Genomic DNA, 21,178 nt, shown 5'->3' on the forward strand with positions numbered 1-21,178 from the left:
TAAAGAATGAAATGAAATGGAATGACCTGCCTTCCCTTTACAAAAGTGAGCCCTTTCACCACACTGTATTCACATAAGTGGGAGAACTATCATACTTTCTATAGTTTAGCCCTTTTCTGTCCTATGACTGCAACCAGGAGTGTAATTCCTATCCTAACAGAAAAAGGAATTTCTTTGAAGACTTGGCAAAGAGAGTTGAAGATGTGAAGGGTAGTTCTCAACCTTATTTTTGCTATTGTTTTGGCTTTAGGCAAACAAGGTCATTGATGTCAAGTGCTTTTACCAAACCTGACAAGCATATCAGTGCTTATATCATTCTTTTTTGAATTAATTAATTTATTTAACTTTTAACATTCATTTCCACAAAATTGTGGGTTCCAAATTTTCTCCCCATTTCTCTCCTTCCCCCACCCCAAAACGCTGGGCATTCTAGTTGCCACTATCACCAATCTGCCCTCTCTTCTAACATCCCTCCCGTCCCTTATCCCCATCTTCTCTTTTGTCCTGTAGGGCAAGATAATTTTCTATACCCCATTACTTGTATTTCTTATTTCCCAGTAGCATAAACAGTACTCAACAGTTATTCCTAAAACTTTGAGTTCCAACTTCTCTTCAACCCTCCCTCCCTACCCATTCCCTTTGGAAGGCAAGCAATTCAATATAGGCCATATGTGTGTAATTTTGCAAATGACTTCCATAATAGTCGTGTTGTGAAAGACTACCTCTATTTCCCTCCATCCTATCCTGCTCCGCATTGCTTCTATTCTCTCTTTTGATCCTGTCCCTCCCCAAGAGTGTTAACTTCAAATTGCTCCCTCCTCCCATTGCCCTCCCTTCCATCATCCCCCCCACCCTGCTTATCCCCTTCTCCCCCACTTTAGGTATTGTAAGATAGGTTTTCATACCAAAATGAGTGTGCATTTTATTTCTTCCTTGAGTCAAATGTGATGAGAGTAAACTTCATGTCTTTCTCTCACCTCCCCTCTTTTCCCCTCCACTAAAAAGTCTTTTGCCTGCCTCTTTTATGAGAGATAATTTGCCCCATTGCATTTCTCCCTTTCTCCTCCCAATATATTTCTCTCTCAACGCTTAATTTCATTTTTTTAAGATACGATCCCATCCTCTTCGTTTCACTCTGTGCATTCTGTTTGTGTGTGTGCTCATGTGCGTGTGTGTGTCTGTAATCCCACCCACTACCCAGATACTGAAAAGCTTCAAGAGTTACAAATATTGTCTTTCCATGTAAGAATGTAAACAGTTCAACTTTAGTAAGTCCCTTCTGACTTCTCTTTGCTGTTTACCTTTTCATGCTTTTCTTCATTCTTGTGTTCGAAAGTCAAATTTTCTTTTCAGCTCTGGTCTTTTCATCAAGAATGCTTTAAAGTCCTCTATTGCATTGAAAGACCATTTTTTTTTCCTGAAGTATTATACTCAGTTTTGCTGGGTAGGTGATTCTTGGTTTTAGTCTTAGTTCCTTTGACTTCTGGAATATGATATTCCAAGCCCTTCTATCCCTTAACATAGAAGCTGCTAGATCTTGTGTCAACCTGATCGTATTTCCACAATACTTGAATTGTTTCTTTCTAGGTGCTTGCAATATTTTCTCCTTGACCAGGGAACTATAGAATTTGGCCACAGTGTTCCTATTAGTTTCTCTTTATGGACCTCTTTCAGGAGGGGATCTGTGGATTCTTTCAAAATTGAAAAGATGATGATGTTTAGGTTCTTTTTTTGATCATGGCTTTCAGGTGGACCCATAATTTTTAAATTGTCTCTCCTGCATCTATTTTTCAGGTCAGTTGTTTTTCCAATGACATATTTCACATTATCTTCCATTTTCTCATTCTTTTGGTTTTGTTTTGTGATTTCTTGGTTTCTCCTAAACTCATTACCCTCCATGTGTCCCATTTTACTTTTGAAAGAACTATTTTCTTCAGTGAGCTTTTGAACCTCCTTTTCCATTTGGCTAATTCTGGTTTTGAAAGCATTATTCTCCTCGTTGGCTTTTTGAACCTCTTTTGCCAACTGAGTTAGCCTATTTTTGAAGGTGTTATTTTCTTTAGCATTTTTTTGTGTCTCCTTTAGCAAGGTGTTGACCTGCTTTTCATACTTTTTTTTTTATTATTAAATTTATTTATTTAACTTTTAACATTCATTTTCACAAAATTTTGGCTTACAAATTTTCTCCCCTTTTATCCCCTCCCCCCCCAAACACCAAGCATTCTAATTGCCCCTATGACCAATCTGCTCTCTCTTCTATCATCCCTCTCTGCCCTTGTCTCCATCTTCTCTTTTGTCCTGTAGGGGCAGATAGCTTTCTATACCCCTTTACCTGTTTTTCTTATTTCCTAGCGGCAAGAACATTACTCGACAGTTGATCCTAACACTTTGAGTTCCAACTTCTCTTCCTCCCTCCCTCCCCACCCCTTCCCTTTGGAAGGCAAGCAATTCAATATAGGCCATATCTGTGCAGTTTTGCAAATGACTTCCATAATAGTTGTGTTGTATAGGACTAACTATATTTCCCTCCATCCTATCCTGTCCCCCATTACTTCTATTCTCTTTTGATCCTATCCCTCCCCATGAGTGTCGACCTCGAATTGCACTCTCCTCCTCATGCCCTCCCTTCTATCATCCCCCCCTCCCTGCTTGTCCCCTTATCCCCCACTTTCCTGTATTGTGAGATAGGTTTTCCTACGAAAATGAGTGTGCACTTTATTCTTTTCTTTAGTGGAATGTGATGAGAGTAGACTTCATGTTTTTCTCTCACCTCCCCTCTTTATCCCTCCACTAATGAGTCTTTTGATTGCCTCTTTCATGAGAGATAACCTGCCCCATTCAATTTCTCCCTTTCTCCTCCCAATATATTTCTCTCTCACTGCTTGATTTCATTTTGTTTTAAAGATATGATCCCATCCTATTCAATTCACTCTGTGCACTCTGTCTCTATGTATGTGAGCGTGTGTGCATGTGTAATCCCACCCAGTACCCAGATACTGAAATGTTTCAAGAGTTACAAATATTGTCTTTCCATGTAGGAATGTAAACAGTTCAGCTTTAGTAAGTCCCTTATGACTTCACTTTGCTGTTCACCTTTTCATGGTTCTCTTCATTCTTGTGTTTGAAAGTCAAATTTTCTTTTCAGCTCTGGTCTTTTCATCAAGAATACTTGAAAATCCTCTATTTCATTGAAAGACCATTTTTTCCCCTGAAGTATTATAGTCAGTTTTGCTGGGTAGGTGATTCTTGGTTTTAGTCCTAGTTCCTTTGACTTCTGGAATATACTGTTCCATGCCCTTCGATCCCTTAATGTAGAGGCTGCTAGATCTTGTGTTATCCTGATTGTATTTTCACAATACTTGAATTGTTTCTTTCTAGCTGCCTGCAGTATTTTCTCCTTGACCTGGGAACTCTGGAATTTGGCCACAATGTTCCTAGGAGTTTCTCTTTTTGGATCTCTTTCAGGCGGTGTTCTGTGGATTCCTTGAATATTTATTTTGCCCTCTGGTTCTAGAATCTCAGGGCAGTTTTCCTTGATAATTTCATGAAAGATGATGTCTAGGCTCTTCTTTTGATCATGGCTTTCAGGTAGTCCCATAATTTTTAAATTGTCTCTCCTGGATCTATTTTCCAGGTCTGTTGTTTTTCCAATGAGATATTTCACATTATCTTCCATTTTTCCATTCTTCTCTCTTTGTTCTGCGATTTCTTGGTTTTGCATAAAGTCATTAGCCTCCATCTGTGCCATTCTAATTTTGAAAGAACTATTTTCTTCAGCGAGCTTTTGAATCTCCTTTTCCATTTGGCTAATTCTGCTTTTGAAAGCATTCTTCTCCTCATTGGCTTTTTGAACCTCTTTTGCCAATTGAGTTAGGCTAGTTTTCAAGGTGTTAATTTCTTCAACATTTTTTTGGGTCTCCCTTAGCAGGGATCTGATCTGCTGTTCATGCTTTGACTTCATGTCTCTCATTTCTCTTCCCAGCTTTTCCTCCACCTCTCTAACTTGATTTTCAAAATTCTTTTTGAGCTCTTCCATGGCCTGAGCCCATTGGGTGGGCTGGGACACAGAAGCCTTGATTTCTGTGTCTTTGCCTGATGGTAAGCATTGTTCTTCCTCATCAGAAAGGAAAGGAGGAAATGCCTGTTCGCCAAGAAAGTAACCTTCTATAGTCTTATTTCTTTTCCCTTTTCTGGGCATTTTCCCAGCCAGTGACTTGACCTCTGAATATTTTCCTCACACCCACCTCACCTCCTGATCCTCCCAGCCCGTGTTTGTGGTCTGAGATTCAAATGCTGCTTCCAGCCTCAGGGCTTTTGGCAGGGGCAGGGCTCCTATTCAGTATGAGATTATGATCTGGTGCTGAGATCGGGGCAGGGCCACCTCTCAGGCTCAGTTCCCTCAGGGGGTTTATGCACAGACCTTCCGCAATGGATTCAGGCTCCCGCCCGCTTGGGGAGCCCCTGTCTGCAGCCGCCTCTCAGCTTCTACCTCCCGGGGGGGGGCCTGTATTATGGGGGCACCCCACTCCCCTCTCGACCCGCCAAAGAGACTCTCTCACCCACCCCTGTCACCTGTGGGTGGAGGGACTTGTGCGGCCGCTGGAGATCCCGTCCCTGAAGCCTGCTCGGATCTGTTTCTCTCGGTGCCGCAGCCGTGGCCGCAGCAGGTCTGGGCTGGGCTTTGTGTCTACAGCGCGACGAACCTTTTGCGAGAGGTTTGCAGATCCCTCTGTGGGTGGAGGGACCCGCGTGGCCGCTGGAGATCCTGTCTGTGAAGCCTGCTCGGATCTTTTCCTCTTGGTGCCGCGGCCGCGGCAGGGCTGCACTCAGCTCCCAGTCCCGGCGCCCAGTCCGCAGCGCGAAGGACCCCCCCGCGAGAGGTTTGCAGGTCTCTCTGGAACAGAAATCTCCCTCGCTCCAATGTTCCGTGGCCTCTGGGTGCGGAATTCGCCGTGAGTTACTTCCCTGTAGCCATTCTATGGGTTGTGGGTTCGGAGCTATGTGTATGTGCGTCTTTCTACTCCGCCATCTTGGCTCCGCCCCTCCTGCTTTTCATACTTTACTTGCATCTCTCTCATTTCACTTCCCAGATTTTCCTTCACCTCTCTAACTTGATTTTCAAAATCCTTTTTGAGGTCTTCCATGGCCTGAGCCCATTGGGTGGGCTGGGATACAGAATCCTTGACTTCTGTGTCTTTCTCTGATGGTAAGCATTTTTCTCCCTTATCAGAAAGGAAGGGAGGAAAGACCTGTTCACCAAGAAAGTAACCTTGTATAGTCTTATTTTTTTCCCCTTTTCTGGGCATTTTCCCAGCCAGTGACTTGACTTCTGAATGTCCTCTTCACACCCACTTCACCTCCAGATCCACCCAGCCAGCGCTTGGGGTCTGAGATTCAAATGCTGCTTCCCAGCCTCAGGGCTTTGGGAGGGGGCGGGGCTGCTATTCAGTGTGAGATTAAGTTCAGGTGCTCAGGTGGGGGCAGGGCTGCCACACAGGGCTTAGTTCCCTCAGGGGGTTTATGCAGATACCTTCAACAATGGATCCAGGCTCCTGCCTGCTTGGGGAGCCCCTGTTCGTTTCTGCTCCCGCTGCTGCCTCCCAAGGGGGCCCGAGCTATGGAGACTCCCTACTCCCCTCCTGGCAAGCCAAAAAGACTCCCTCATTCACCCTGGCGCCTGTGGCTGGAGGGATCTGCAAGGCTGCTGGAGACTCCCTCCCCAAAGCCTGCCTGGATCTGCTCCTCTCGGTGCGTCGAGGCCAAGATAGGGCTGAGCTGGGCGCCGGGTCCAGGGCGCGACAGACCTTTCCTAGGTTTTTCAGGGCTTTCTGAAACAGAAATCTCCTCCGCTTCATTGTTCTATGGCTTCTGCTGCTCCAGAATTTGTTGGGAGTTCTTTTTTACAGATATTTTATGGGCTGTGGGTTCAGAGCTACCATACGTGTGTCTTTCTACTCTGCCATCTGCACTAATTCTTCTTAATCCAGTTGTATCCCATCCCTATCAGGTATGATTAGGGTAGGATTTCATTTTACTCATAAAAGGCACAAAGGGAAAAGGGAAGCAGGGTAAAAGAGCCTGGGTAGATAGAGATATTCCTAGGAGGGCACTGATAAGAGAGGGAAAGGAATTTAAAAATGTGTTGATATACATCTGAGAAATAACAAACTTAGTTATGAGTGGTAAAAGAAATGAGAACGGAAGGAAGCAAAACAGCCTCAAATGTTTATTGTTAGGGGAAAGATGAAGAAAGTGAAAGATAAGTGGGTCAGCCATCATACTACCTGAGTGGCACTATGTGGGGAGGGCACCTTGGTTGCTGTGTATTTTAGGGAAGAATATAACCACAAAGACAGGGGCGACAAAAGTCTGTGACAACTTTCAACCTCACTTCACCTGTAGTTGCTGTTAGCAATTACAACATTCATCATTCTGGGAATGTCTCTATCCATGGTAATTACAGTTAATCTTCCAACTAGGCAATAATTATCTAGTTGCCATACCATGCAGGATCAACGGGCTAGGGTTCACTTCTTTCAGCACGACTGAACACAGTGAAAAGTATTTCAACCTTGAAAAGGGACTAGCATTTTTCAAACTGTACAGTGACTGGTTGTATGTTTTTGTATTTCTTCAGTTTTAGACTACATTTGTATATTAAACAAATAGGTTACTACACTCATTTCCGTTATCATTACTCTGCTGAAATGCTTTTTAATAACCATCTCAATAAAACAATATATATTTATGGGAAGGGCAAAAGTTATTATATTAGTCTGCAAATCACAGCTTATGTATCAGAACAAGGTCAATGAGGATAGCCAGACAATCATGAAAGCCTTTGACTTCAGCCATTTCAATGAGCCAGTACCTCAGCTGCTTTAACCTATGAGGCTGTTCTCTCTCAGCCATTCCTACTTTGGGCCTGTAATTGTGAAGGCAGCGGTTCACAAGGATCATGCCAATACTGGCATTTCTTGGCTTTTAGGATAAGCAAAAATATTAATTGAAACTCAATATATAGTTATCACTTCTAATTTTGAAAGATAATGAATGACTAATGTTGGAAATTACATTCAACATAGGGGTATGGTAACAACAGGACAGCATTTCGTTGTTTCTAAGAACACATCTAATAATTTGTGTATATTTTCAACAATTATGAAAATGTACAAACGTAGATTGGGGCAAATGAATAATGCGCTGGGAACCATCAAATGCCCATCCTGGATTCCACAGACTTCCAATGTTTCACAGACAAAATAAAACATATATGTCTTTTATAAATACACTTGGAACTTAATTTTCCCATGGATAATTTCTGTGACTCATGTTTAAAGATCCCCTTGCTTGCATCGTCAATTACACTCCAGAAAGGCAGTACAGCACAGGGGAGAGAAAGCAAGCCTTGGAGCTGGCAAGAACTACCTCTGACTCCCACTGGCAGTGTGACCTAGGCCAGTCACTTAACCTCTCAGGGATCTAAGTAACTATCTAAGATTCTAATTTGCTGAAAGATACTGGCCTGCAGTGCAAAGGGAGTTCCCTATAGCATGACACCATATATCCAGTCCATACCCCATGAGAAACTCAAACATACACATTTAATTGGATAGCTATATTAGGTATGCTGAGAGAGTAAGGAAGCTGATTCTATAAACTACACCTGAAAAACCGGTCACCTTACACTTACCACAGCTGCTCTTCCAAACCTTTTCATCCCTCCTCAAAGCTCCCATATTTCACTCTGCACCTCCTCAGCTAAAAATCTTGTCTCATATTTGGCTGAAAACAATTGAGGCTATTACTTGAGACCACCCTGTCCCCACTTCTTCTCATCTAACATCATCCAAATGCCTTCTGTCAGTATCTCCTCCTTCATTCATCCCACATGAAAATGCTTCTTCAGGGGGCGGAGCCAAGATAGCGAAGTAGAAAGACGCACATACACATAGCTCCGAACCCACAAACCACAGAACGGCTAGAGGGGACCAACCCAGGGCGAATTCTGCACCCAGAGACCACGGAATATTGGAGCAAGGGAGATTTCTGTTCCGGAGAGACCTGCAAACCTCTCGCGGGGGGTCCTTCGCGCCGTGGACTGGGCGCCGGGACTGGGAGCAGAGGGCAGCCCTGTCGTGGCCGAGACACCGTGAGGAAAAGATCCGAGCAGGCTACGGGACGGGATCTCCAGCGGCGGCACAAGACCCCCACCAACAGGTGACTGACGGGGATAGGTGAGAGAGTCTCTTTGGCGGGTCGAGAGGGGAGTGGGGTGCCCCCATGGCCGGGCCCCCCCAGGAGATAGAAGCTGAGAGGCGGCTACAGACAGGAGCTCCCCAAACGGGCGGGAGCCTGGATCCATAGTGGAAGGTCTGTGCATAAACCCCCTGAGGGAACTGAGCCAGAGAGGCGGCCCTGCCCCTGACCACCTGAACTTAATTCTCACACTGAATAGCAGCCCTGCCCCCGCAAAAACCCTAAGGCGGGAAGCAGCATTTGAATCTCAGTCCCCAAACGCTGGCTGGGAGGACCAGGAGGCGAGGTGGGTGTGAGGAGAACATTCAGAGGTCAGGTCACTGGTTGGGGAGAATGCCCAGAAAAGGGAAAAGAAATAAAATTATTGAAGGGTACTTATTCGGAGAAAAGACACTTCCTCCCTTCCTTTCTGATGGGGAGGAACAAAGCTTGCCATCAGGCAAAGACACAGAAATCGAGGATTCTGTGTCCCAGCCCACCCAATGGGCTCAGGCCATGGAAGAGCTCAAGAGGAATTTTGAAAATCAAGTTAGAGAGGTGGGGGAAAGACTGGGAAGAGAAATGAGAGGGATGAGGGAGAAGCATGAAAAGCAGATCAGCTCCCTGCTAAAGGAGAACCAAAAAAATCTTGAAGAAATTGGCACCTTGAGAACTAGCCTAACTCAGTTGGCAAGGGAGGTGCAAGGGGCCAATGAGGAGAAGAATGCTTTCAAAAGCAGAATTAACCAAATGGAAAAGGAGATTCAAAAGCTCACTGAAGAAAATAGATCTTTCAAAACTGGAATGGTACAGATGGACGCTAAAGACTTTATGAGAAAGACCGATATCTCAGAACATAGCGTGCAGATTCGAAAAATGGAAGATAATGTGAAATATCTTGTCGGAAAAACAACTGACCTGGAAAATAGAATCAGGAGAGACAATGTAAAAATTCTGGGACTACCTGAAAACCATGATCAAAAGAAGAGCCTAGACATCATCTTCCATGAAATTATCAAGGAAAACTGCCCTGAGATTCTAGAACCAGAGGGCAAAATAAATATTCAAGGAATCCGCAGAACACCGCATGAAAGAGACCCAAAAAGAGAAACTCCTAGGAGCATTGTGGCCAAATTCCAGAATTCCCAGGTGAAAGAGAAAATATTGCAAGCAGCTAGAAAGAAACAATTCAAGTATTGTGGAAATACAATCAGGATAACACAAGATCTAGCACCCTCTACATTAAGGGATCGAAGGGAATGGAATAGGATATTCCAGAAGTCAAAGGAACTAGGACTAAAACCAAGAATCACCTACCCAGCAACACTGAGTATAATGCTTCAGGAGAAAAAATGGTCTTTCAATGAAATAGAGGATTTTCAAATTTTCCTGATGAAAAGACCAGAGCTGGAAAGAAAGTTTGACTTTGTAACACAAGAATGAAGAGAACCATGAAAAGGTGAACAGCAAAGAGAAGTCATAAGGGACTTACTAAAGTTGAACTGTTTACATTCCTACATGGAAAGACAATATTTGTAACTCTTGAAACATTTCAGTAACTGGGCACTGGGTGGGAGTACACACACACACATGCACACACGCACACATACATAGAGAAAGAGTGCACAGAATGAATTGAAGAGGATGGGATCATATCTTTAAAAAAATATTAAATCAAGCAGTGAGAGAGAAATATTGGGAGGAGAAAGGGAGAAGTTATATGGGGCAATTTATCTCTCATAAAAAAGGCAAGCAAAAGACTTATTAGTGGTGGGATAAAGAGGGGAGGCAAGAGAAAAACATGAGGTCTACTCTCATCACATTCCACTAAAGGAAAGAATATAATGCACACTTATTTTGATAGGAAAACCTATCTCATAATACAGGAGTGTGGGGGACAGGGGTACAAGCAGGGTGGGGGGGAAGATGGAGGGGAGGGCAGGGGGAGGAGAATGCAATACGAGGTCGACACTCATGGGGAGGGAAAGGACCATAAGAAAATAGAAGTAATGGGGGACAAGATAGGATGGAGGGAAATATAGTTAGTCCTATACAACACAACTAGTATGGAAATCATTTGCAAAACTGCTGGAGATGGAAGCTCAATTCCATGTGGACAGCCTCGGGCGGGTAAAGGTGGGAACTTCTAAATCTTAGAGTTCTCACGAGGCCCCCCCAGGAAACGACTGGGAATCGAGGTGAACCGAGCTATCTCGTGTATTTCCGCCTCTTCCCGTGAAAAACGTGATGGGAGAGAGCTCTCCCCACCTTCGAGATTGTCCCGGACCTGGGCACACCTAACAGCACGATATTCAGATGCAAACTATGCGGCTGGAGAGCTTAAGTAGGATCAGGAAAGCCAGAAAGTTCTCTTGGGCGGAGGGGCCACGTGTGAGGACAACAAGGCTCCGCTTTTCCTCTCTCCCCTCCCCCTCTCTCCCCACTTACACTTCTACTTCCAATCTCTTATTATAAGATCTTTGCCTCCTTGGGAGATTCTTCGCTCCCTCCTAAGGAAGAATTCCCCTGCACTTGTAACTAGACCCTGAAATAAAGCTCAACCCTTGTTCGACTCTGGAACGTCCTTTCTCTCATACGAGCATCCGGTTTGGCCAACCGAAGACCTCCGATAGAGGTAAGGTAAGACTCGGGTAGCCCACAGGCCTCTAGGCCTGGCACAAAACTAAACAGATTTGGCCTATATTGAATTACCTGTCTTCCAAGGGGAAGGGGTGGAGAGGGAGGGAGCTAAAGAAGTTGGAACTCAAAGTGTTAGGACCAAATGTAATGTTCTTACCACTGGGTAACAAGAAATACAGGTTAAGGGGTCAAGAAAGCTATCTGGCCCTACAGGACAAAAGAGAAGACGGAGACAAGGGCAGGGAGGGAGGATAGAGGAGAGAGCACATAGGTCACAGGGGCAATTAGAATGCCTGGGTTTGGGGGGGAGGGGATAAAAGGCGAGAAAATTTGTAACCCAAAATTTTGTGAAAATAAATGTTAAAAGTTAAATTAAAAAAAAAAGCTATTAGACAAGTCAAGGAAAGAGGAAAAAAAAAAAAAAGAAAATGCTTCTATAGGTCCAACTCATCGCATTCTATCTTATCTCCTCCAGCGTATCGCCCCTCTCTCATTCCTATTCTTGCTTTCTTCAATCTTTCCCTGCCTAATGGCTACTTCCCTCCTTCCCCATTCCCAAAAACATCTTTACTTCGTCAACCTGTCCTCACTCTCATCTCACATTTCTCTTGGCATTTTTGCCTAATTTGTGCTCTAAGAGGATTCCTGAAAACACGTGTCTCCACTTCCTTTCTGGACTCTTTCTTTTAACATTAGTCTGGCTTGTAAAATCTCCAAAGATACCAATGCTGCCTTAACTGCCAAATCTAATGGTCTTTTCTCATTTCTCATCCGACTTGATCTCTTTGAAGCCTTGTCAAACTAGAACACTTATCTGCTTGATATTCCCTACAGTCTTCGTTTTGTAACACTAGTTTTCCCCGGATCTCCTCCTAAGTATCTGATCCTCTCCTTCCTAGCCTCCCTTGTAGATTACCATCTCCATTCGACTGACCTCCTAGCAAGCAGAGACAGCCTCCAGATTTCTTTCTATCGGTTGTGATTAGCTGGGTGACTGACACATAGAACGCGATTAATAAAAGCAGAAATTTCTTTTCTGCCTTGTTGCTTTTACATTCCACATACAGTGACCATATTTCTCCAGATGGGGCAGCTAGGTGGCCCAGGGGATAGGAGTGCTGGCTTTGGATCAGGGAGACTCATATTCCTGGCTTCAAATCTAGCCTTAGGCAAATATTCGTTGTGTGGCCCCGGGCAAGTCACTTAACCTTATTTGCCTCAATTTGCTCATCTGTAAAAGGACCAGGAGAAGGAAATGGAAAACCACTCCAGTATCTGTGCCAGGGAAATCTCCCAAAGTCTTCCCAGAGAGTCAGGCACAACTGAAAGGCTGAAAACAACATTTCACTAGAACAGGGTAGCATTTGCTCCCACCTCACCACTGAGGAGGCGGAAGTCAGCTGGAGGCTGGCTAAAGGAAAAAGTGAAGGAGTTTCCCTTCATTCAAAATGGGTAGGCAGGAGGGGGAGGGGACGCCAGTGGTCACGATTGGGATCCACTCTCCAGCAGGCAGAGCCTGACCCTGCTCTGTCCCAGATGCTGAGGGGAAGAGCTTGGCCAAGGGGTAGCCGAGGCACAGGCGCCCCCGTGGAGGGGGGGGTGTCTGAGGCTGTTCCTGGGGGCCTTCCCTTCACTCTCCCCCACCGCCCTCTCACCTGCCCTTTTTATCCAGATCGTCGACTCCGGCCTTTTCGTGGAGCAGCAGTTCCTGCACCTTCTTCACATCCCCAAGCTCGGCAGCTTTGTGTATCTTATCGAGGTCCTTGACTCTGATGATGTAAGAATCCGGGCCGAAGGGTGGGACCCCGCTGTCCCTGCGCGGGGGGAGGAGGAGGAGGAGGAAGATGGGGACACAACGCTCCTCCTAAAGATGTTAGAAATGTTCTTCATGTTGGCAGGGGGTCACAGAGAGGGTGGGGGAAGTCACGAGGAGTTCTCCCTTGATGTATTGGCCTCCTCTGGGCCCTCGCCTATTCTCCAAAAAGAACGTCAACCGCTCCAAGTGAAGTGACTCCTAAGCCAGCAACAGCAAGGAATCGATCCTAGAGACGGCTGTAGCCCTAGCAACGCCTCGAGGGGGACCGAAATGAGCACGCGTTCTCCAGATGCAGGAGTCACGCGCATGGGCCCAACGGTAAAGCTAAGCCTGGGCGAGTGCACACGTGCCAGGTCAGTTAGGTCTCCGCGGGAGGGGTCCACAGCTCAAGATCGCGAGGGTGGCTGAGCCCTGGGCTGGCTGCTTCCTGTGCTGGAGGTTCTTTGGAGCCTGGAGCTGTGACAGGATGCATAGAAGACGGGGGAAGGCGATGGGGGCCAGGTGAAACCTAAGGGGAGGGTGGGGCATGTGGATTGGGAGGAACTGGGTTCGAACGTCGAATCCTGGACCCGCTCTGTTGTTTCCATTTGTGAAGGTGGGCAAAGCACTTCCTCTCTGAGCCCCAGTTCCTTCTTCTGTACAACGCAGACTTCGGTCTTGATAACTTCCCAAGTGTCTGCCAGCCATGAATAATTCTGTGAAGCCCAGACTGAAAGCCAGCACCATGTTGGTGCTCTGATGCCTGATGGACGCCCTGGGACAAACGCAGTCTAGGTTCCTCTCTCCTCTGATTCTCCCTTCAGGAGGACAGGGCAATGATTCCTCTGGGACAGGGAGCCTGGCACAGGGAGGGTGGAGCTGGCCTTAACCAGGCAGCCCTGGGTTCGAGCCCAGCCTGTGCAGAACTGCAATTGCCCTATTGATGCTTTTATTAGAGTGGGGGCTGAGGGAGTTACAGCAGTTGTTTGGGAAAAGATATGTCAGGTTCAGCTGATTATAAGTAAGGCTAGAGTACAGAATGAGACTATTTTTTTTTTAACATGGCCAATGCAGAAATTTATTTTGCTTGACTTGACAAGCACATAATAGGAGTTTTGATTTGGTTTCTTTCTCAATGAGGAGTAGGGCAATTGGACGAGAAAAGGTAGATATCTTTCTGAAAAAAGCAATAAAATAAATTCTTCAAAATGTACCTAATACATACCTACATGAAAGTGCTAGATTATTTGCACAGAAAAAAATGATGAGACACAGGAGGCCACAGTAGATAGAAGGCTAACCTTGAGTTCAGGAAAATGAGAGTTCAGGTTCTACCCTGCCATATTCAAACTGTATAACCATTGGATTGTCATTTAACCTTTCAGGGTTCTGAGGCAGCTCTCCTAGAAGCCCCTAAGATTGCGGATGAGTTATTGAATCTACGCAAGTGGAAGGAGTTAACACACCTAGAATTGCTAGTAAAATCCCAGGTCTGAAAAAAAATGGAAAAGAAAACAAAAGGGGAATAGTGCATGACAGGTATTCAGAGAAAGATGGGAAAAAGTATGTGGACTAATTGAATTAAGTGAACATAATCAGGAGGACAGCACAAAAAAGGAAAATCACAGTGGAAATGAAACGCCCAAAGACAGTAGCATTGTAATTCTGATGACTAAGCTTCGAGATTAGTCCAAGAGATTTAGGAAATGAAGCTTGCCTTCCCACTCTGTGGAGATGAGGAACTGTGGGAGCAGAATGCCACACAGGTCGTAAATGTCTGAGGCCATGTGACCTAAGAGCTTCCTGACTCCTAAAGGCCCAGTACTCTACACCATGAGCCACCTAGTTGGCTCTTAGACAAATTGGGTTCAGTGACTTGCTCAAGGGCACACAGTAAATGTTTGAGGCCATTTGAACTCAGGTCTTCCTGACTCAAAACCCAGCACTCTATTCACTTAATCATCTAGCTGCTTCCCCCTGCTGAAGGTAGTAAATGGCTATTCCTGTCTTCACATGGGAATCCTGTGATGACAGGAAAGATCTATCCATGATCAAGAGCTTGGTTGTCAGATCAGACTTTCCACATGCTACCATTTCCACAAAGGACAAGACTGCTACCATGAAGGTGGAACAATTTTGGTTTTCAGCCTCAATGTCAATGCAGCCATGGCACCTACTAGGACCAGATCAATCTAAACAGTGGAGGGATGTGTGTGTGTGTGTGTGTGTGTGTGTGTGTGTGTGTGTGTGTGTGTGTGTATTATATATATATATATAATGAGAGGCAGAGACCATGGACCTACCTGCCATGAGTGACCAGCATGACTGATCTTCCTTCCAACCCCTCCTAAAGGCATCCTCCAAAGCCTTCTCATAGCTCCCCATCTTTTCCCTCCTTCCTTCCTGGAAATTGGCTCCTCACTGTTCAGCCTCAAATACTTTGGCCTCAGTCAGGGAGCCTTGCTTAAAAGCGAAACTGCAACTCCAGCACCAGAGTGAAACCTCTGAACTTTTTATTGCTAAGAAATACTCACCTGTGGTCTTTTGTATGCTGCAACCTGAGGTCAATGAAGCTCTTTCCATCTGACTCACAATTGGAATGTCCTCTATTTTTTGTCTTCAAATATAAACTCCTTCAGGACAGACTTACTTTTCTAAATGTATTCCCAGTTCATTTCATAAACGTCTAATAAAAGCTTTCCCATTCATTCTTTGTTCCTCATTCATACAAAGTAAACAGAACCAGGAGAATCCACAGACTATGACTGCAATGGTGTCAAGAAAAAGAAGACACCATCTTAGAGAACAGAGGAAAAAAGGAAGCAGTTTGAATTGTAGTGACTAATGTTTGTCCAGGAAAACAGATCATCAAAAAGTCTGCCATGCCCTCTACATGTAATCATTCCAACATGTGTTGGAATTCTCTCAGGTCCTGTTGAAGAAAGAGAGATGGGAGAACTGCTTCAGAATGTGAATGAATTCACTTAGATCTTCTCTGTAGCCATTGGGAGGTTTATTGATGCAGAAGCTGAGATTTAGTAAGGAGCTAAACAAAGGCCTTGCTTTAGAAAAAGGACCAGTTTTATGTAGGATGACTTTAGGGTTTCCTTGTGGGTGTAGGAGATCTAGGGTCTTGCAAGATAAAGACACAGGGTGAGGACTATGATGGACACATGGTAAGGAAATCCCATTCCCCAGGATGAGGGGTAGGAACAGGAATTTTTTGTTTCCCCAGGATGAGGGGTGAGAACGGGGAATCATACGGTCCAGGATAAGGGGAGGTTGTGGTAAGGGGAGATGTTTAGGGCACCAAGGGCTTCACAAAGTCAATCAATATTACTTTACCTCTCAGGGCACTGTTTCTACCCACATCAGTCCTGCCTGCAGGAAGAACCAGACCCTAAATATTCCAGAGACTTCATGCTGTGGTTGAGGAGCTAACCACAAATTCCCCTGAGAGAGCAGGAATAACGCAGTGAGGACTCACAACTGGTGGATGACTATGATGGGGTGCTTGGGTGCATGTGCTTGGACCCCAATTCTAAAATCACATTTCTCTTAAAAATCACATTTCTCTTAAAAATCACATTTCTCTCTAACCTCAAAACACTCTCTCAGTCAGTCTCCCTCCAGTTCAAGGACAGCCTGCCCCAGCAGGAACCGTTATTTCCCTTCCTACCATAGTAGCCAGCTGCACCTATAGAATTTATCACTTAGAGCCAGCTGCGTGCTGACTAAACTAGCTGTGCACTGGTTCATGGCGACATTAATTCCTCGCTGACCAGTGATATGCATCTTCAACTTAGATTTATGTGAGCTCCTTTACATAAATCTTGTCTAAGAAGACATTGGTGACAGAAGTATGATTTTTTATGATCAATCCTGACTATCGTTTGACTTAGTGACGTTTCAGACTTAAAACCACACCTCCATGTAGCTCCCCCTTGGGCTATTTCCCGATAAATATTGAGTAAAATACCTACACAGTACATACCTAAAGTACATGTTCTTTTAAGAACTGACTACTCCCTAATCACACCACAGAATACCTAGTTAGCGTATTTGGCACCCATCTTACTATACAATAATCTGTATAAACTTTATCTATAATTCCTTTAAATGGCAGGTTCCCTAAGTATTCTTGCCCGCTAAAAAGTGTAATAATAATAAACTGTTTTGCCTACTTGACTTAAGATTGTTTCAGTCCAGTGAATCCTTTCCAGACTAGGTTGACAGGGATCTCTAGCGCTTCCTGAACCTTTCTTGACCCTCATCATATTTTTGGCGACTCCTCCAGAGGATAATCTGACATCTCAAGTCCTCTCCAAGTCAAGGTGAGCTTTCTTTTCCCTTAAGCTTGCTGAGCTTTCCCCTCTCCTTGCCCTATAGCTGAGGTTCAACTCGTGCACAAGGAACGCTTACTGGGGTTCGGGCAGAGCCTTTAATGGGCTCTGCCACTCTCCATTGAAACAAGGGACGCCTTTTGGAATTCAGTGCACTTTCTAGCACACAGTGGTGCTTAATTCAAAATGTGGGGAAATAAAATTGATCATTTTTTATACACACACCCCCACAAACCTATTTATTAGAAGTAATTATAAATAGATAAATTCATGGCCAAGTAATGAAGCAATGAATTCCATATTTGTGTATGTATGCATACATCTATTTAAATACTTTATTATTTATTTTATTTTAGTCAGAAAAAGCTATGTATTCATATACATACAAATACATGTTAGTCATCATTTGGGTATTTATTATTTGAGTCCTCCAAGTTATGAGGTTACATTTTGTTTGAGTCTGGATTTGTTTCATGGGAGCTGCTTAGGGGACTCCCAGTGAGAAAACTTTAACCAGTCCGCAGATGAGAAATTATCTTGCTATTTATGATCACAGAATATTGCCCAAATAATTGAAAGGTGATGGTAATAGTCTAGTGCGTTTTACTGGCACAATCTGAACACAAAATTTCATGCTACAGAGATCCGTTAACGCTGCCTCCCCTGGAAGTTGATGAGGCAAACCAAAATTGTAACATGAATATATATTCAGGGATTGACCACTTATACAATTAGATGCCACCATTCATACTTAAGACTGACATATTTCCAAGACCATCCTATTTTGTCTTTGTCTGGTCCTTTTCTTCCTAATTGTCAGTAGATATTTCAGAAGCGAATGATACGAATATAAGAAGATCTTGGGGACATTGATGAAACCCTTTTTTCTCTGGTAACATTTAATCTCTGTTCATTCTAAGAATTACCTCTGGGTTGCAGTCATCACCAACGTTGTGTTAAACATAAAATAAAATAAATTTCTGTTCGTAGATTTTAGATTCATTTTTCAGGATTGTAAGTGTAGAATTGAAAGAGACCTTAAAAATCGTTTAGTGTCCTCCAGCTTTTAGTTATTGAGTCCTCATTTTATGATGAGGAAATGAAGGGCGAAGGAGGTTAATTAACGCTGAAAGTCACCTAAGTAGCAAATGACAGAGGTGTGATTTGGAGTGAAATGATGTGACTCCAGAGCCAGTGTCCTAGAATAATAAAATGTATAATAAAGGGTCAGAAACAAAATTTTTCCCACTGTTTCAATGAAACATACCGGTCTATATTGTCCATTGATTTGCTTGAAGTGGCATTTTCCAGGTACCAATCATGTTCACACAGGGAAGATCTCCTGCATATAACTGCATACATATATACAGTTGTATATATGTGTGTATGTGTGTGTGTATCTACACATACACACACATATATACATCTCTATATATAGATATATATACACATATCTATCTACCTATCTATATATATTGACATATACATATCTATATATCTATATACATGTATGCAGACATATATGAATATACATATTTATATATAGTTATATAGTGATGGTTATAGTTCCATAGTTCTGTTTCTTTATACAGTCATTTTTATTAAATTAATTGGTAATTTATAAATTACTAGCTTTGAATTTCTAAGACTGATTTAGTCTCACATGAGCTCAAAGTTAAAGTGCTGATCTGAAGAATCCTCTTTTACCTTAATCAGAAGCAAGTTAGCCCACGAAAGCTAAATGCAGGAAAATGAGAATTTTTGTTTCTAAAGCCATGTGAGAGGAAAGAGGATGAGTGGAGGTAGGTATAAAGACAGCTCTTCCAGATGGATGAGACAATTACTGGCAAGAGGTCTATGGGCTGAAGTGTTTCTCCAATGTTTATTTTGCTTCTGTTTTCTCTGCCAAGGAACATGACTTGGATTAGAAAAAAAAAAAACAGAGCAAAAATGGCTACTAGGAACGTGAGGTCTAAGATAATAAGGTCACTTTGTTGTCTTTAATCAGTCCAAGTATTGATTCACACACATCCTCAGATACTGGAGGAAAAAATGATTGCTTGATCACTATCAGGGATCTTCGAAAAATTATGAAGACTGGAATCACAAGAGTGCAGAATAGGAGATATCTGAGACTCTCTCACTTGGTTGAGCTGAATTCTTTTAATCCCAATGGGAGGACTCATCTACTGTGTATATTGATTGTCATATATTCTACATATTTTTTCTCTAATTTCCAATTTGTTAACCTGGACAAATGGATTTATCTGCTATGCTATATTTGTCCATTGTGAAATACACATTTCGTCAGAATGGGGTCAAACTTGGAGATATGTATATGTGTGTATGCACACATGTACGTTCATATGTGCATACATATATGCCTGTGTGTATGTGTAGATATAACTAAATGTATCGTCCTATACATGCACTAGTGAATGCACACATCTACACATTGTGTGTGTGTGTGAGAAAGAGAGAGAGAGAGAGAGAGAGAGAGAGAGAGAGAGAGAGAGAGAGAGAGAGAGAGAGAGATAGGGAGAGAGAGAGAGAGAGAGAGAGAGAGAGAGAGAGAGAGAGAGACACGCACACACACACACAGTGCTTGGGACCCTCTTTCCCATTAAGGAATAGTTATCCAAAGTGAAGCTGGGAGGGTGCAACCAAGATAAGCATTCCTGCTGAACTCTCCTAACATTCCACACCAAAAACTTCAAAATAATCCCTCAAATTAAATTTTGGAGTAGTATAGCTAACAAAAGCTCAGGGTAAGATATTTTTTTCAGAACAGGACAGCTTACTTAAGAGGTATGAAAAAAGGTCTTTGACATTGGTGGGGGTGGCATGCAGGAGTGCAGTGGTGTTGTCAGATCTTTGGTTTGAAGGTTGTAGCATTGACTGCGTCTTTCTGCATTCCAACACCTTGGAAACCCTAAATTGTCACAAAGAATTATTTGTGAAAACAGCAGATTGAGAAAAAACGAGCTAGGGACAGCTCTCCTACTTCCCAACTTTAATATAAAGCGTTCAAAGTCAATAAAAAAAAAGCTGGAAAAATGAGCAAAGAACAAATAAAGACCCTGACCATAAAAAGCTGCTTTGGCAATGGCAAATCAATAACAAACTCAGAAGCCATTGGCAGAAAAAGATTTGGAAGCAAAGCCGTAAAGAAAAAATGCAGACTAGACACAAGCTCAAAAATTATTTCTGAGTGAGATAAAGAAAGAGCAAAAGAAAAATTATGTTAAAAACCAAGTAAGAATGGGAGAGCGATGCAAGACAATTATGAAAAGAGAAACATTTTGGTAAAAGATGAGCAGAAAATAACGGGTTGAGGGAGGGTGAAATACCTTACAAAACTTAATTGAGCAAATTGTAAAAGAGATACAAAACTAGGCTGATGAAAAAACCTTTTAAGAAGTAGAATTGTCCAAATGGAAAAAGAACCTTAGAACCTCAGTGAAGAAAATGATTAATTAAAGATTAGAATTAAGGAGCAGCTAGATGGTACAGTGGATAGAATACTTTCTTGCCTTCAAGACTGGAGGACCTGAATTCCAATTCAGCCTGAGACGCTTGCTAATTCTGTGCCCCTAGGTTATTCACTTAACCGTAATTGCCTCAAAAAAAATAGAATTGGGCAAATAGAAGATAATGGCTCCATGAGACATCAGGGAACAGAATAAAGACAAATGAATGAAAATGTATGAAAAAATGAGTATTTCATTGGAAAAACAAGTGAATTGAAAAGTAGATCAATGGGAGGAAATTTTAAAAGCCATAAAAAAGAACCTAGACACATTTCAAGAAATTTTAAGGAAAATCTATCCTGATTTCCTAGAATCAAAAGGCAAAATAGAAAATCAAAAATAAATTCAGGAATCATCTCCTGAAAGAAATATGAAGATAGAAACTCCTAGGAATATTACTGTCAAATTCCAGAACTCCTAATTCAAAGAAAAAAAAACGCCAAGGAAACTACAGCAATATATCACAAAGATCATAACACTGTGATCAGGTGGAATTTATACCAGGAATGCAGAACTGGTTTTACATCACTAGAACTATAAGTGTAGTTGACATCTAAGTAACAAAAACAACCAAAATCATATGGTTATACTAATGAATACAGAAAAAGGTTTTAACAAAATACATCCATTCC

At 43.0% G+C, this 21,178-nt stretch overlaps 1 protein-coding gene across 3 annotated transcripts in view; it reads right to left on the reverse strand.

Moving 5' to 3' along the window:
* LOC140524859 (golgin subfamily A member 3-like) overlaps positions 1–12,839 on the reverse strand; it is a 71,296-nt gene extending 58,457 nt beyond the window's left edge. For 2 of the 3 annotated variants that reach the window (XM_072639721.1, XM_072639719.1), the window contains exon 1: positions 12,534–12,839. The gene's annotated coding sequence lies outside the window, so the exon portion shown is untranslated. The remainder of the gene's footprint in view (positions 1–12,533) is intronic. The other variant, XM_072639718.1, reaches the window with a different exon arrangement.
* Positions 12,840–21,178: the final 8,339 nt, after the last annotated feature.

Source organism: Notamacropus eugenii, chromosome 2 (genome assembly GCF_028372415.1).
Source record: "Notamacropus eugenii isolate mMacEug1 chromosome 2, mMacEug1.pri_v2, whole genome shotgun sequence".
NCBI classification, from domain to species: Eukaryota; Metazoa; Chordata; class Mammalia; order Diprotodontia; family Macropodidae; genus Notamacropus; species Notamacropus eugenii.